The following is a 14,198-nucleotide window of genomic DNA, read 5'->3' on the forward strand; positions in this document are numbered from 1 at the left end:
ACACACACTTCAGATTCAAAGGGAAATCTTGGCTGCTTAGTCCTTTTCAAAATGATGGCATTTATTCAAGAGACTCACTTCTGCCCTCTTTTTTTCTAAAAGAAAGCATTCAGTCACATACATGTGTAGCTTCACTTTCTCATCTAGAGGCCAATCCTGAAATCCTTTTCATTTTTCATCCTGGCAGGAATTTTTATTTTCAAAGGAAATAAAGGTAGAGTAAGGATTTCAGGAATGGCCACTATTGTCTATGTTCATTTCACTGACATTCTTCAGTTTTAGGGGTATTAGTTTTGTTCTTTTCCTGGCCCATCTCTCTTCAATACAAACTTACAATGCTCACTAGTTTAATGTTCCAGTCTTCCAAAAATACCATTTTTAGAATGGTTTAAGGAAAACATTGTTACAGTGTTCGATACCCTGGGGCATATAGCATTTTGCAGGAGAGAAAAACAAAGTGTGTTTTTTTCTGATAGAACTAGAGAAGTTAAATTTTCAGCACTTTGTGCCCACAGGCAAAGTGTACAATTGTCTTAAGTCCAGTCTTTGAAGCTGCAAGAAATCAATTATTTTTTTTCCTGTGCTAATATTGTGCTTAGATCTCTCCACAGCACTGGAGCCAAACTTGAGCAGTTTTACTTCCTGTGAACAGACCAATAATAGCCATAATTATGTCGTACTGAGTAATCTGAGAGCAAGTTCCCTCCCTGCCTCGGAGTACATGAATCTTAATTTGGATTGTAGATTTGTCATAGTTTCCTGGTTCATAGCAAGTGAATGGATTTCAAGGTTTTGGAAGTTCACTGTCTTGTTTAGAACCACTGGTCAGTACTTCTGCAGAAGGGATGGACTAGCAAGTTGCTTTTTAGCAAAAAGAAACCTAACACATCTTCATGGCCAGTAGTCTTGCTACTGCTTTTCATATTAGTATCTATTAGCAACAGAATAAAACACTCCATCTTTTTTCTTGGGAGTATGTTTTGTTGATCCCAGGCAAAATACTGTCAGTTCCATCTTCCTCACAAGGAAACAGGTAAAGGCAGTTAATGACCATGCCAGGCATGATGCACTGGGTAAAAAACAAGGCCAGGAAAAGAACCACGAGCATTTCTACATCTCCTGCTAAATTTATTGAAATCCTCAGTTAGAACACTCCCCCTCCTCCCAGTGTAACATTTCTGGTAAATTCTAATTGGACACTAAGAGATTAAGTTTAAGCATCATCTATAAAAACCCTCATTCTGTTGTCTTTTATAGTATCTGTTTTGGCACTGCAAGTTTTCCTTACTGACAAAAATAAAAGAACCTTAGTGAAACATATCATTGCATTCAAATCACATTTTTGAAAAAAAAAAATTACTTGAATATCACAAATCTAGTACAAAAAAGTTCTTAAAAACCGGACTTTATTGCGCTAGCTATTTTTGATCTTGTCTGAGAACACAACACATCTGTCAGCAGACAACAGGAAAATGTAGTGCTGAGATGCGGTCCAACAAGTGAATACACCATTTTGTTACATTTTACTCTACTCTTACTACTCTCCAAATTAATGTCCCAACTACCAGAGCTGAAAATGGGAACACCAGAAGCATTTTATGTCCAACTCATGGAGTGATTGACAAAGGCATACGAAGGTACAGACATAGCTACTAGTGACCTCAATATTAACTTTAGTTCTTAATACATTATTAAAAGCTGTTCCACCAATATGTATTGTTTTTGTATAAGGTCAGGGAGTTTTGGTACTTTCTAATTACAATGGATTGAGCTTGATGAATAATCCATTTAATTTAAAGACATCTCATTCAAGAAACAATCTGAAAGTAATAACCTTCATTAAGTCTGGAAGTTCTGTCCTAACTTTCCTTAATGTTTTCAGCTGTTGATATTCACCTTTGAGTAATCTGTACATACTAAGGGATGTACAATCAATTCATTGATCTCTGAATTTAGAACTTACATCATAGCTGAGCTCTTGTGGTGCACAATACCTGTGACAATTATGATCAAAGGATGAAACTAAATATGAGTGACTTGAACACGGAGAAATGTGCTCCTACAGCAAATGTGTCCCTTCAGATGAGGACAAGCCACATGCAGTAACCTGTTCAACTGTCTCAAAATCTTCATATTTCTCTACATTTCATTTTGCATTGTGCTGATCTGGTGACACTGCCCAGTAGCATATCTGCATAGGACTGAACAGAACTTATAGGCACACTTTTTTAATAATGTATCTCGGAGTGAAAGATCCAGTGCAGAAGTGTTCATTGATGAGTAGAAGAGCCAAATATGCACTCATGTTGTCTTATTGTTTTTTAAATCTCACCTTCTTCAAACCCTAATTGTAAGACTCTTTCTTCTCTTAAAGATTACCTTTACTTGAATTTAAGTGTACATATATATATATGTATATGTACACACACACAGAAAACCAGAGGAGGAAGAACGTAGAATTTATTATTGAATAACCCTACAAGCAAAGTTTATTCATTTTTATTAATCATATTCTGTCAGCTGGCATGTCTGAAGTCTTCTAATTATCTTGCTGAATTAGCAGTCAAGTGGCTTTATTTGTTCTTTGAATTTATGGGGTCCACTTTTATTTAAATGATTAATGATGCAAATTAATCAACCACTGAATTTCTGCAGAAAACTACCACCTTGGGAAATAAAGCCAGAAATTAAATTAGCTCGTTTGAGGTGTGATTGAACTTTTTTTCCCCTGAAAGCAGGCACTTTACAGTTTCAGATAAATGAAAAAACCTCAATAACTTTGGTTTTAATTTGTAATGTGAAAACCTTCAAAATAAATTCAGGCTCAGAGTCTTATGGCAACTTGTTCCACAGGTTATATATGTGTTACATATTATACCCATATGCCAGTACATGCATGATGTAGATTGGAACACAATTAAATTCATGCTTATTGATTTGCCTTTACAGAAAGGGCTGGGGCAATGAACTTGTGCCATATGCAAGAGCAGCAGTGTTCCCCTCTGCTGGAAGAAGACCCTCCCCATCCATGTGGGCAAAAGATTCACTCCCTTGAAAGGCCAAGTGAATCCCAAGTTTTTGCCTTCTCCCTTTTGCAGTTCTTTTCTCAGTGTGAGATTCCCCACTGCAGCAGACAACAGGAGCACATTTAGATTGTTTGTAGGTATCAAAAGACACTGATGATATCCAAATTTCTACTTTCTGTGTTATAAGCTTTTAAATCCACACACACATATTTCATATTCACAGCTCATTGCTTGTCCCTGTTTTTAGCTACCTTTGACTGCCTGTAAATTTGTTACCCATAGTAATAGACTGTCAGAAACAGCAAAATAACTTTGCTTGCCTATGTCAAAACCTTGAGTAGTCTCAGCGGCGACTGCTCCATCCCTAGCACAGATGGAGGAACTGAATAGACCATCCTTACCATAGGAGGCCAGGGCCAGGCTTCAAGAGCAGCCGATATGCAAACCTCCTGTTCCTCTGGTAACAGCAGCCTGAGTAGTATTTTTGGGGTTTGGGTATTTTCCATGAGTCCATTTTTCCACTTTTTTCCTTAACAGCCTCTGTTTTTGTATAACAAAGTTCAAGGTTGTCTGTACCTAGCTGGATCTGAAAGTTAGATGATATCAATTTAGCTGATGTCACAAGGTTTCAGTTCTTGAAATCAGCTGGACAAGGAAATTGGCTTTCGTGCTTTCAGCACAAGTGTGGTGAGGAACATGTAGGGCTACCAGATGGGCTTTTACATCAACAGCAGACAGAAAACAAGGGGAGAAGTGTGCCTGCTGCTGGATGGGTTTGGAGCCCTGGTTGCATAGTACAGAGGAAAGGCTGAGGTACTTAATGTCTTCTTTGCCTGGAACTTTGCCACGAAGACTGGCCCTCAGGAATCCCAGGCCCCTGCCACCAGGGGAAAGTCTGGAGCTAGGAAGACTAACTCTCCATGGAGGAGGTCTTAGGCTAGACAGCACTCCCTGTCAGCCTCAGCTGTACTGTGGTTCTGTGGTTCTGTAAAAGGTGAGAAAATTTCAGTCTCCAATGTCCGGAGAAGAGCTGAAATAAAAATAATGCTGAACTTAAAAATCTCTAATTGTTGAAAGTTTGTCAGTATATACTGATTTATTTTGCTAGATCTCATTCTCTCCATGTCTCACGCCATTTAAGCCTAGTTCTTTCAGCTTGCCTGACACTTCTCACAAGATGTGAAGATATTTGCATTACTAGATCTTAAAAAATTTTAGGGGTAATGTGGTCAGCACAACATAACTCTTGTTTAAAAAGGAGTTTCGCAGTAGAGAGGTTCAATTTAATATTCTCTGTTTATCCCACACTGTACTGAAGTTTTCAAAAGTTGGAAAGGTCCATTTGCAAAAGTCTGGAGTGATTTTCCTTCGTTATAAAAGTTAAGAATACCAACTTCTGGCCCACATCTTCCTTGCTCATATGAGGAACTGAATGACCCCATATGTAGTGACAAAATAAAGGATCCAAAAATAAAATAAGAGAGAGGAATAAGTCCTGCTGTGGAATTAAACCTTTCCATTGGTTTCAAAAGGCAAGCTGCCTTGAGGCAGGTTCAGCCTGGTGACACAGCTATCTTTCAGAATTTACTTTCAAGATTAATTTGCTGATTCAGCATATGGCTCTTGTCTCTCTGTAAAATAAGAAATAAATTCTCTATTAATCTTTTGACACCTTGGCTTTTCTAGAAAGGGAAGCCTTTAAATGAGAAGTGCATTTTAACTGTTTAGTGTAGTTAATGAATTAATACAATTTAGGTCCTTGTGTCCTAGTCAAATTCGATCTTAGATAATTAATTTCTTCCTCTGATGCTCTCAGTTCTACTGGTAAATTTATTTTCCACTTTCCAATCTTCATTATGATGTAATAACATTACTACATAATCTTATCACAGTTGTTTTGTTTTAACACAGGAGGATACAGCTTCAGGGGTGGAAATTAATAGCCATTCTGTGCAGTAAATACATCAGCTTAGAATTGCTCTGGGGCCAAAGCATACTCCACACTTATGAGTTTCAATTGGTTTTCCACAAGGAGCTGCACAGGTCTCCATCCACAAATGGCAGACATACATTTTCAGACAGTTTGTCTATCCTTAAAATTCAAAAGTTCCCCTTTTACATTTACTTGAACAGACACACACACACACACACGTACAAATGCTGTTTCTCCCTTCAAGGCTAACTAAAACCTCACTCTGTTTTTTCCCTTCTGATTTTTTTATGGTTTATATTTTCAAAATTGAATTTGTCTGATGGCTCACTGTGAAAAATAAACACAAAAGAGCTCTTTTATTTCCCCTTCATAGTTTGTGGAGGGAAATAATTTACTTTCTAAGAAATGGTCAAGATGTAGGTTTATGGCTTGTTCAGTGAAGATAGTCTACTCATATTTCAAAGCAGAACATGAAAATGAAGGCAGCAGGGTTCTCTTCTAATAAACAAATTTTAATAATTTTTACTGCATTTTCCTCTCACAACCAATTTTCTTCAAAGGAGGAGATTTTCTGTCTTAATTTTTATGTTAACTATTCTGATTATTTCACTGAAACCTATAGGTCTTATCACTTCACTTGCAAAACTTCACTTGTAAAATTGTCATTTGAAACTTGATTTCTAGCTAGAAGCAGATATAAAAGTTGCCCAAAGAATGCTGACTCAAAACAGTGTCCTAGTTTACAGAGGGATGTGACTGCTTTTCTTACCACATCACAAGTCACTGAAACCAAAGAATGTCAGCACACCTCAGATTGTCTTTTTATTTGTAAAATTCCTGGGTCAGCTTTACTTCCTTGCTGATCATTTATCTGGGCAGGTAGAGGTTTATAACTGCCAAGAAGATGAACAACTATGATGTAGTTTGCACAGCTGGGCTATTTCTAAATAAACCTCAGGAGATCCTTCAGTGACGTATTTAGCAAAAATACAGGAGTAATTCTCTTCACAATTCCTCTGCAGCAACATGGTTTGTTTGGAAGCATTTTCTCTCCCTCTCATTTGTAGCAGAGCGATTCTGTTGCAATCAGTGACCCTGCTGCTCAGTACAGCAGGTTACTATTTTCCATTGTTGGTAAATTGACCAATTTGGATCCAGTTCTCCGATAATTTTAAGCAGCCTTCACTTTGACCAGTTCTCAGGGTTGAACTTTAATTATCTTTAACCACAGACTTTGGATTTCAGAGTTCACTTCATTCATCATCTTATTTTTGTTGTTATGACAATTTTAGGTTAAACTTAGGCAGATTCAGCTGTCATTATTTTTCCTTCAAAATTATTGAACAATCGATTCGAATTTTTTTTCCAAAATATAATTCAATTACTATGAAATTAAAATTTTCCACAGGAATCTTGCCAATAAATTTATGTATGGAGTTTTTCTAAAAATATTTAGGCTTCAATGACATTTTAATACTTTAAATTTTCAGTTAACAAACTAAATTTTGATTTAGTCTGATTTTAATGTTTATAGACATAAACATTCCCTTTTGTGTTCCACCGAGCCCTCTTTCCCTTCTACAGTCAGCTTTTCCCTGACTATATCTTCCATGCAAAAATGTGGTTTTGCTTCTGGTTTAAGTTTGTTTATGGTGGTTAGAGGGTATGGCTGAATTTGTAACACTAAACTACATAGGAAACACAGTGACATGAATGATTTTTAGCTGATTTAAAATGAATGTTTCCAACATTTTTTCCAAATACTTCTCTTTCTGATCTTTGTGTCTGAGAAAACATTCAATAATGTGGAAAATAAATGTTTTATCACTCATTATTTCTTTTGGCAAAAATTATAAATCGCGACCTTTGGTTTGGTTTTGGATGCATTTCCTCATAAACCACACAGAGACAATGGAGAATTCTCCTAAGCTACACAAAAGGAATGTGCATTCCTCCTTGTTTCCCAGGCTAACCATTATTTCCTTGTTGGTTTAAAATGCTTAAATAACATATCAGCGTCCTTGTCTAGTACATTTGGCTGCAAGAAGTGATGATTTTTTTGGACAATGCAGTTGTATAACAAAAAAATTGTGTTACGTTTTCTGTGTACACATTAAGTCTGAATTCTTCAATGACAAGTAGGTCAGTGAGCAAAATATCATGAATGTGTATGACCAGAAAAGGAAGCTCAGAAAATTTTGTCACTGGAAAGTTGAGCTTGACAGACATGTAGACATTGATTACAAAGACAGGTGCACTAGTCTTACTAAATATGAGTATGAAGAAAGAGAGACTTTCTACTTCTCATAACAATAATGAATATAATGAATATACTAAAGTATGTGCTAAGTAATAAAAAATAATTTTAATGGGAAAGTAGGATTCATCTTTTGAAGAAGCAGAACTACTGTCATTAGCAACTTTGGCAGGTGTCAGACTGAATTTATCTTTGAATTGTTGTATGATTAATTCAGATGTGGCACAGGAACCTGTGATTTCCCATCAAATTTGCTCATTATAAAGGAAGGACCTACCACATCTGTCTCAAAACCATTAATGAATGCTGAACAGGTTTATTCTACTATTAATAAAAAATGTTCAAATGACAGTTTGAGTTATAAACTGTTCATCTTTTCCCTGCCTGCTGATAATTTTACTACTAAATGGAGAAGGGAGAGCAGGATTTTTACAGGTAAAATACAGTTGGCTATGTTAAAAACTATGCTCTTTATGTATCCTTTATAATTACTGGAGACAAAGACAATTTAAGTGCCCTGAATTCTATTTTGGACAATCCTGACTGTACTTTTATGTATGTCTGCCTTGGTATATATACAATACATTTATCATACAACTATACACACAGAAAATATGTTATTGTACATGTAGGATGTGTATAAACACACATATAAGTATGTAGGTATCAATATATATATTATGTATGCATATACACACATATGGCCTTGGATACCTCATACCTGTATGTAGCGTGAAGATTAAATAACTTGGTCACCTGATGTTGCAAGTCCCAGGTAATTTCATTGCTCTCACTGAGACAAACTTTAGTTAGGGATATTTTTAGGAGAACATCTAGGAATAAGTCTTTGATTTCTATCTAGCATTGCTTTGAGTCCAGACAAAAAGCTTTTGAAGCTTTAGTTTTCCTCGTACCTTGTACCAGCAAAGGTGAATGTGAAATATGGAATGTTCTTGTGGTGAAATCACAGAGAAATACAAATCAAGCTCAAGGCAACAGCCAGTTCATCTGCTGATAGGACAGCCAGTATCTGGCTAACTAGTTCTCAAAAGAACTTCAGCAACGGAACTCCTCAAGTCCTCCATCGATCCATACCAGTTCCTCACTACCCTTGTTGCAGTGATGTTTTGTACTCTCTGGTTTTGTGCTTTATGTCCATTAAATCCATTATTTCTTGTTCTGTTCACAAGTGTTGAAAAAAGATGTTGCCTTCTCCTTCATAGTAGCTCTTTGTACACTAAAAATAAAATCACCATTCTTCATTCTTGACACCTTTCAGATAAATTAACGGAGTACTTTCTCTAGGTATCATCTTTTTTATATCAGAGCATTCTTATTGGTCTCTGGGGGTCTTGTCCTAACTGGTGAACATCTTGTTTGGGAATGAATTCCCCAAAATTGAGTGCCCCTCTAACTGAAGCCTTCCCAAAGCAAAATTAAAACCTAAGATTCTGGGGTTTTTTGTAGATAAACTTCTTTTTTATAGGATCAATATGTTTTTTATTCAGCTTGTGCTCTCTTCTAAATCTAGATGATTTTCAGAAATGGTCTCTAACTGGTTGTTCTCATGTCCTTTATTGTGCAACTGATTTTAATGTCACACTTCTGATTGATTTTCAGACTATTTCTTGAGTATATCAAGAATTGTCCTTTGTCATTTTAATCTTGTCCTCCAATAGGCTTATTGTCCTGGTCTGATGTTGTTTTGAAATTTAAAAATTGAACAAGACCATTTTCTGTTACACCATGCACTTCATTAGTGAAAGTATTGGATAGAAGTGAATGCAGTTTGATTCTGCAGAGACCTATCTGAACACTTTTATTTTCATAGAGAATTGATGGATTACTTCTTGTATATGATTGTCTAACCTGTGTTGCACAAATTTCAGAGGCTTTGTTAAAGCTGTTGTCCTGGCTTGTCAAGGTGGTAGCAAAGCTCTACTGATGGCAACAAGCCCCAGGAAATCTCCTACTTGTTTCCCATCAGCAAGATCTGATGAAGAAGAGAATTCGATTATTTGATATGATTATTCATGAAAAATCCATCCTATTTCTTATTTATCTATTTGTTATTTTCCAAGTTTACAGGTAGTCACTCTCTGCTTCAAGTTTTTGCTGGGAAAAGAATTTAAATCTGAAATTCTCATGCTACTCTGCTTTCCATGCTAAAGGAAAATATTTCCTTTCTTTGTTTACAACTGCATTTGGATTTTGTGTTTGTTTGATTAGGTTTGTTTCTTTGTTTGAAGTTCATTCTTCCTCCAGCAGTTTTCATATTCCAGTGATTCTACAATGGGGAGCAGGGCTGGCTGGAGGGCATCCAGGAGCAGCACCAAGTCCTTTTTCCCACTGGGAAAGGGTTGCACTCAGAGATTTGACAAACCCCTAACTATCCCAATAATCTCTAAATTCATCTTCCCTGTTCTTATTGAAGATCTTGCTGATTTTCCTCTCCTACCAGCTGCACTAATCCTCTAGTCATAACCTGACCTTTTTAGGGAAGATTGTTTCAAAAAAGACTGACATTCTGTTCTTTTCAGTATCACGTGCAACTAGCTTCCTTGTTTCACAGAGGGAGTAGGCTAACTCTTGCTTCAGACTTCTTACCTTAAGCTATTAATGCACTTCTAAAGCAGTCATTATTCCTGGTGTGGCTTGCTAAATGCCTCTATTTCTGAATTGGGCCTTTTTGATTTTGTCTCTACCAGCTCGTACTATTCCTTTACAATCCTCTCAACAATGTGATCTGATTTCTACTGTTTGCTTCCATCTCGTCCAGAGGTCCCTGAGGAATTTGCCGCTGAAACAAGATGAACACCTATTGTGTTTGTCAATCTCTTCCTATGCTGTGACGTGTTTATGTGATTAACATGCCTTTTTAAGTACCAGCCTTCCTTAACAATTTTTTCCTTTTAGAATTGCTTTTCAGATCAACAGCTCTGCACAGAAATTACTTAATAAATAATTACAAAGATTATTGCTTACCCAAAAGGACCAATACCTAGGCATAGTTTTCATGGCATTTTTTACTCATTAATTTTGACAGTTATAATCACTAAGGGTAGATATTTTGAGAATGTGCAAAAATTAAGTGTAGGAGACAAGTTTCAGAGAGACAGGCAAGCTGTCTTATGAATCATCATACACACTGTCATGCGCCTAACTGTGACCAGCTACTTTCAGCATCAGCCTTAATGAAATTAAGTGTGTTTCTTATACAAATGCTACCCATCAGCAGAGGAAGAATAGATTCCAGCTTACACTGAAAATATATGTGAGCCCACAACATCTTTGAGGTGAGGATTTTACACTTTAACCAAGCAGGATGTGTGCCTCTATCCTTAGGTTAGGATGCTTTTAAAGAATAACTTTCTTGAGCAAGTGGAGGACAATTTACTCACAATTAATAATTTGCTTCTCTTATTTTTAGACTTAAGTGGACTAGAGATATGGAAACTTTTCAATTTTTTTTTTTTTTTTTTTAAATTTCATTTTAAGATCATACTACAAAAACAGCACAAAACCAGTTTGGATCAAAAAGGGAACATACAAAGACTTGTCACAAAGCAACCACATTTTCCTTTCTTAAATCCAGTGGCATTTGATTGTTGAAGATGTCATATCTTCATATTATTTTCTTTCTTTCCCTTTTGAAAAAAAAACCTGAAAATCTGTTTATAGTAAATGTAAGCACTTGCTGGAGACTGAAGTTCTCTGATCACCTGATAGTCTCCAGAAAAATAATAGAATAAAGATGTCTGTTTTAGTTTGTGGACTTAAAAGAGAAGAAGAAATAAAAGAATGAGAAACATGACATGTACTATGAGTCAAACATAAAACTGACTAAAGACAGGTGGGAAAGTAAATTTCATACCACTTATGAATCTTAGCTCCTCTTAATTAAAGAAGAGACAATGAAATGTCCTTAGTATTATCACTAGAAAATTTATGCTCATAGGGAGTATAGTCACCATTTATTCTCTAGGACGCACATGTTCATTCTTTGCATATAATGAGGGGCAAATTTCTCAGGCCTACCCAAGAAAAACTAAATGCATTTTTAAAATTCTTTTGTTGGAAGCATGTTTAGTTCTAAATAGGAACAGTTATGAGCACATTTGAAAAATATCTTTACAGACTGCTTATACTTAATGGAATCCAACTCACTTATGGACCTGGAACATATCTGTACATCTACTAGACTTATTTATTTAACTGTTAACATTTTACAGGAATTGCAATGAAATGCACAAATCCAGCTCAGAGCACACACTAAGATTGCAACATGTTGAGTTAGTTGTGCTCACCTGGGGTCAAAAGTCAACGATCAACTGTCAACACATTGGTAAATTAAATGAAGCCAGAGAAAATTGCCTTTTGCTGATCAGAACAGAAATCTAAGCCGCCTTTTGGCTCACTGAGTACACAGGGTAATTTAAACATCCTGACTTGATTCCCTACTGCAGCCTCCATATGTTCTCTCATACTCTGAGCCACATCCACTCCGTGCTTTCCTTTTCAGGTGAAAAACATGTGAAAATAAAGAAATCTCAGTAAATAAGAGTCAGTCATGTGAAGTAAACTGCATTTTTGGGCCTGAATTAAGATTGTGTTGGACTAGGATTTTCTATATTTTGGGCTACTTCTATCTCCCCTTTTCATTTACTCAGTCATATTCTTTACGACTTTCACTTACCACTGTGGAAGGAAAGCAGGAATTCTCATGCTGGTTATGCATGACTCATGAGTGTGTTCTACTTCCTAGGGGATGTCTTCTTTCAGTTCCCCCATTCTGAAAAGCAGAATGAGAAATCCTTAGAGTTGACAGTCTTTGTGCAGGAGAAAAGATCCATCTGTCTCTACCAAAATAATATCCCCAGAGTCATCAATACAATCAGCATGTCACCACTGTATTGAAATGCCAAACCATGGTGTTTGGAAGACAGGGAGGATCCAGACATCAGTTATGACAGTCATACAGATCTTCATCCATGGCCTGCATTAAAATTTAGTTGGTTTAGGGCCAAACCTTCTTTTCAAAAGGTCAAGGCTTTCTCCTTGAGAAATTAGCACCTGTACTCATATGTCACACATGACTGTGAGCACAAATATTAACTGCAACATTCACTCTTGTCTGCACAGAACTATGGCAGAGTCTACCAGCATGCATTTATTTCTGAGTGGAAATCAGTGCTACAGAGGAATTTAGGTCACATGTCCTCATATAACCCCATACATTTTTAGGCATCAGCCGTTTCATTTTGCAGTATATCTTAATCAGATTTTCCAGATAAACTGCACAAGAATTATGTATAGCAATTTTACTATGCAGTAATACGGAAGATTTATAGTTTATGAGCTTACTTTTATCTTGTTTCTCACAACTCACATTTACTTATATAAAAGCACATAGCTGCAACAATTTTCTGTGCACTTTAATTTTGCAGGCCCTTAAAATAAAATTTGAGTATAATGCTATTGTTTATGTGTTTATAAGTTTTTCCTGGAAGATACAGAAATGCTTGAGATTTCTATTGAAAGCAGAAAATAATCATCATGAAAATTTCAGAAAATATATCTTTTCCAATGGAAAATTCATTCGGCTTTAGATGATTATTTTTTATTTAACAGTTACTTTGGGACCATTTACATAATAATCTCTTTCATTAAACTAGAAAAATCTCACCACGTTTTCTTACTGAAAACCTAAAAGTAAACATCCAACAAAAAAAACTATGGAACAATATTCCGGCTCATTCATTTATTTCTTGTTTATATATACAGTCATAAATTAACACTTGCTGGGAATACACTTAGAAATGCAAATTTTGGAGCTGTGAAGGGGGCAAAAATATCATAGGAAATAGAGATCTGAAAAATTAGTAATGAATGACCCACGATACAAATTGGGATAGCTGCATTGAAATCCAAGCAGCTATGTAAGTCAGAGGAACAGGTTCATATATTACAAAATAACAGAGCATCCTCTCTTGAGGAAAAACAAACACAGCTTCATTAACACACAAAGATAAGTTCTTCAAGTTTTTTTCTTGTAGATTGAATACAGTTAATGACTATGGAATATGAGTTCTAGACCATACTTTTATTTGCAGTTATGTTCAGGATGTCCCTGAAACAACTAATCACAAAAATATGAGGATCACCTCTACTGTGAGGTACCTCTTCTAATATAAGAATAGTTCTACCACTGGAATTCCAAGAAAAGGTCAAATTTTGTTTTATGAGGTCTACCATTTCTAAATTTGGAGCCACACAAACCCTGTTAAATTTCAGCAAGACAGCAAAGTACTCTTTGTAATCAGTCTCACAGTGGGAGGAGGAGGAAGTAACAATCACCTTATTACATAACTCTTGCTCATTTGACTTAACTCCTTAAGATAATTACATTATGAAGGTCATACATACGATACTTGGCTATTTCAGAGTCACATATCTCATATGAAGGCTCCAGATGTTCACATAAGAACGTTTCATGTCTTAAAAAAAAAAAAAATTCAGCTGTCTGACAAGTACAGTACAATTATGCTCATTGATTTCTACAAAGTCTACAGGAAAAGATTTCCAGGAACAAGACACGCTATTACTGCATGTGCTTCATTCGAGTATGAGCCTCCCTTTAATAATGAGAGATTCACCCCACCTGTAGCTGCAGACCTGATTGTCACCAAATGTGGAACTAGAACAGCAAATTTCTTAGTTTTCCCTTCAAGAGAAGAAAGCTAACCCAATGCCTTTCTCCCTCAACCAACCATTTGCCTCCTTCTTTAAGAACATCTAAAAGGTATTTAAGTGTCTCTATGTACCGTGACAGTGAAATATGAAACTAACATTAAGTATAAAAGTATTTAATAATGAATTTGTAATTAAATCAGAGTTTGTATGTCAGCAATCGAATAATTTGCTAAAGGACAGCTCTTTGAATTGATGCTTAATGCTCATCTAAGGACAAAATAAGTTTTGC

General features: G+C 36.0%; 1 long non-coding RNA gene across 1 annotated transcript; it reads right to left on the minus strand.

The window, feature by feature from the left end:
- Positions 1–2,523: 2,523 nt before the first annotated feature.
- LOC138106536 (uncharacterized) lies at positions 2,524–13,831 on the minus strand. Its single transcript, XR_011149019.1, has 3 exons — positions 13,643–13,831; positions 11,913–12,008; positions 2,524–4,056 (listed from the first exon to the last, which is right to left on the minus strand). It is a non-coding gene; the product is annotated as an uncharacterized lncRNA (long non-coding RNA).
- Positions 13,832–14,198: the final 367 nt, after the last annotated feature.

Source organism: Aphelocoma coerulescens, chromosome 2 (genome assembly GCF_041296385.1).
Source record: "Aphelocoma coerulescens isolate FSJ_1873_10779 chromosome 2, UR_Acoe_1.0, whole genome shotgun sequence".
NCBI lineage: Eukaryota > Metazoa > Chordata > Aves > Passeriformes > Corvidae > Aphelocoma > Aphelocoma coerulescens.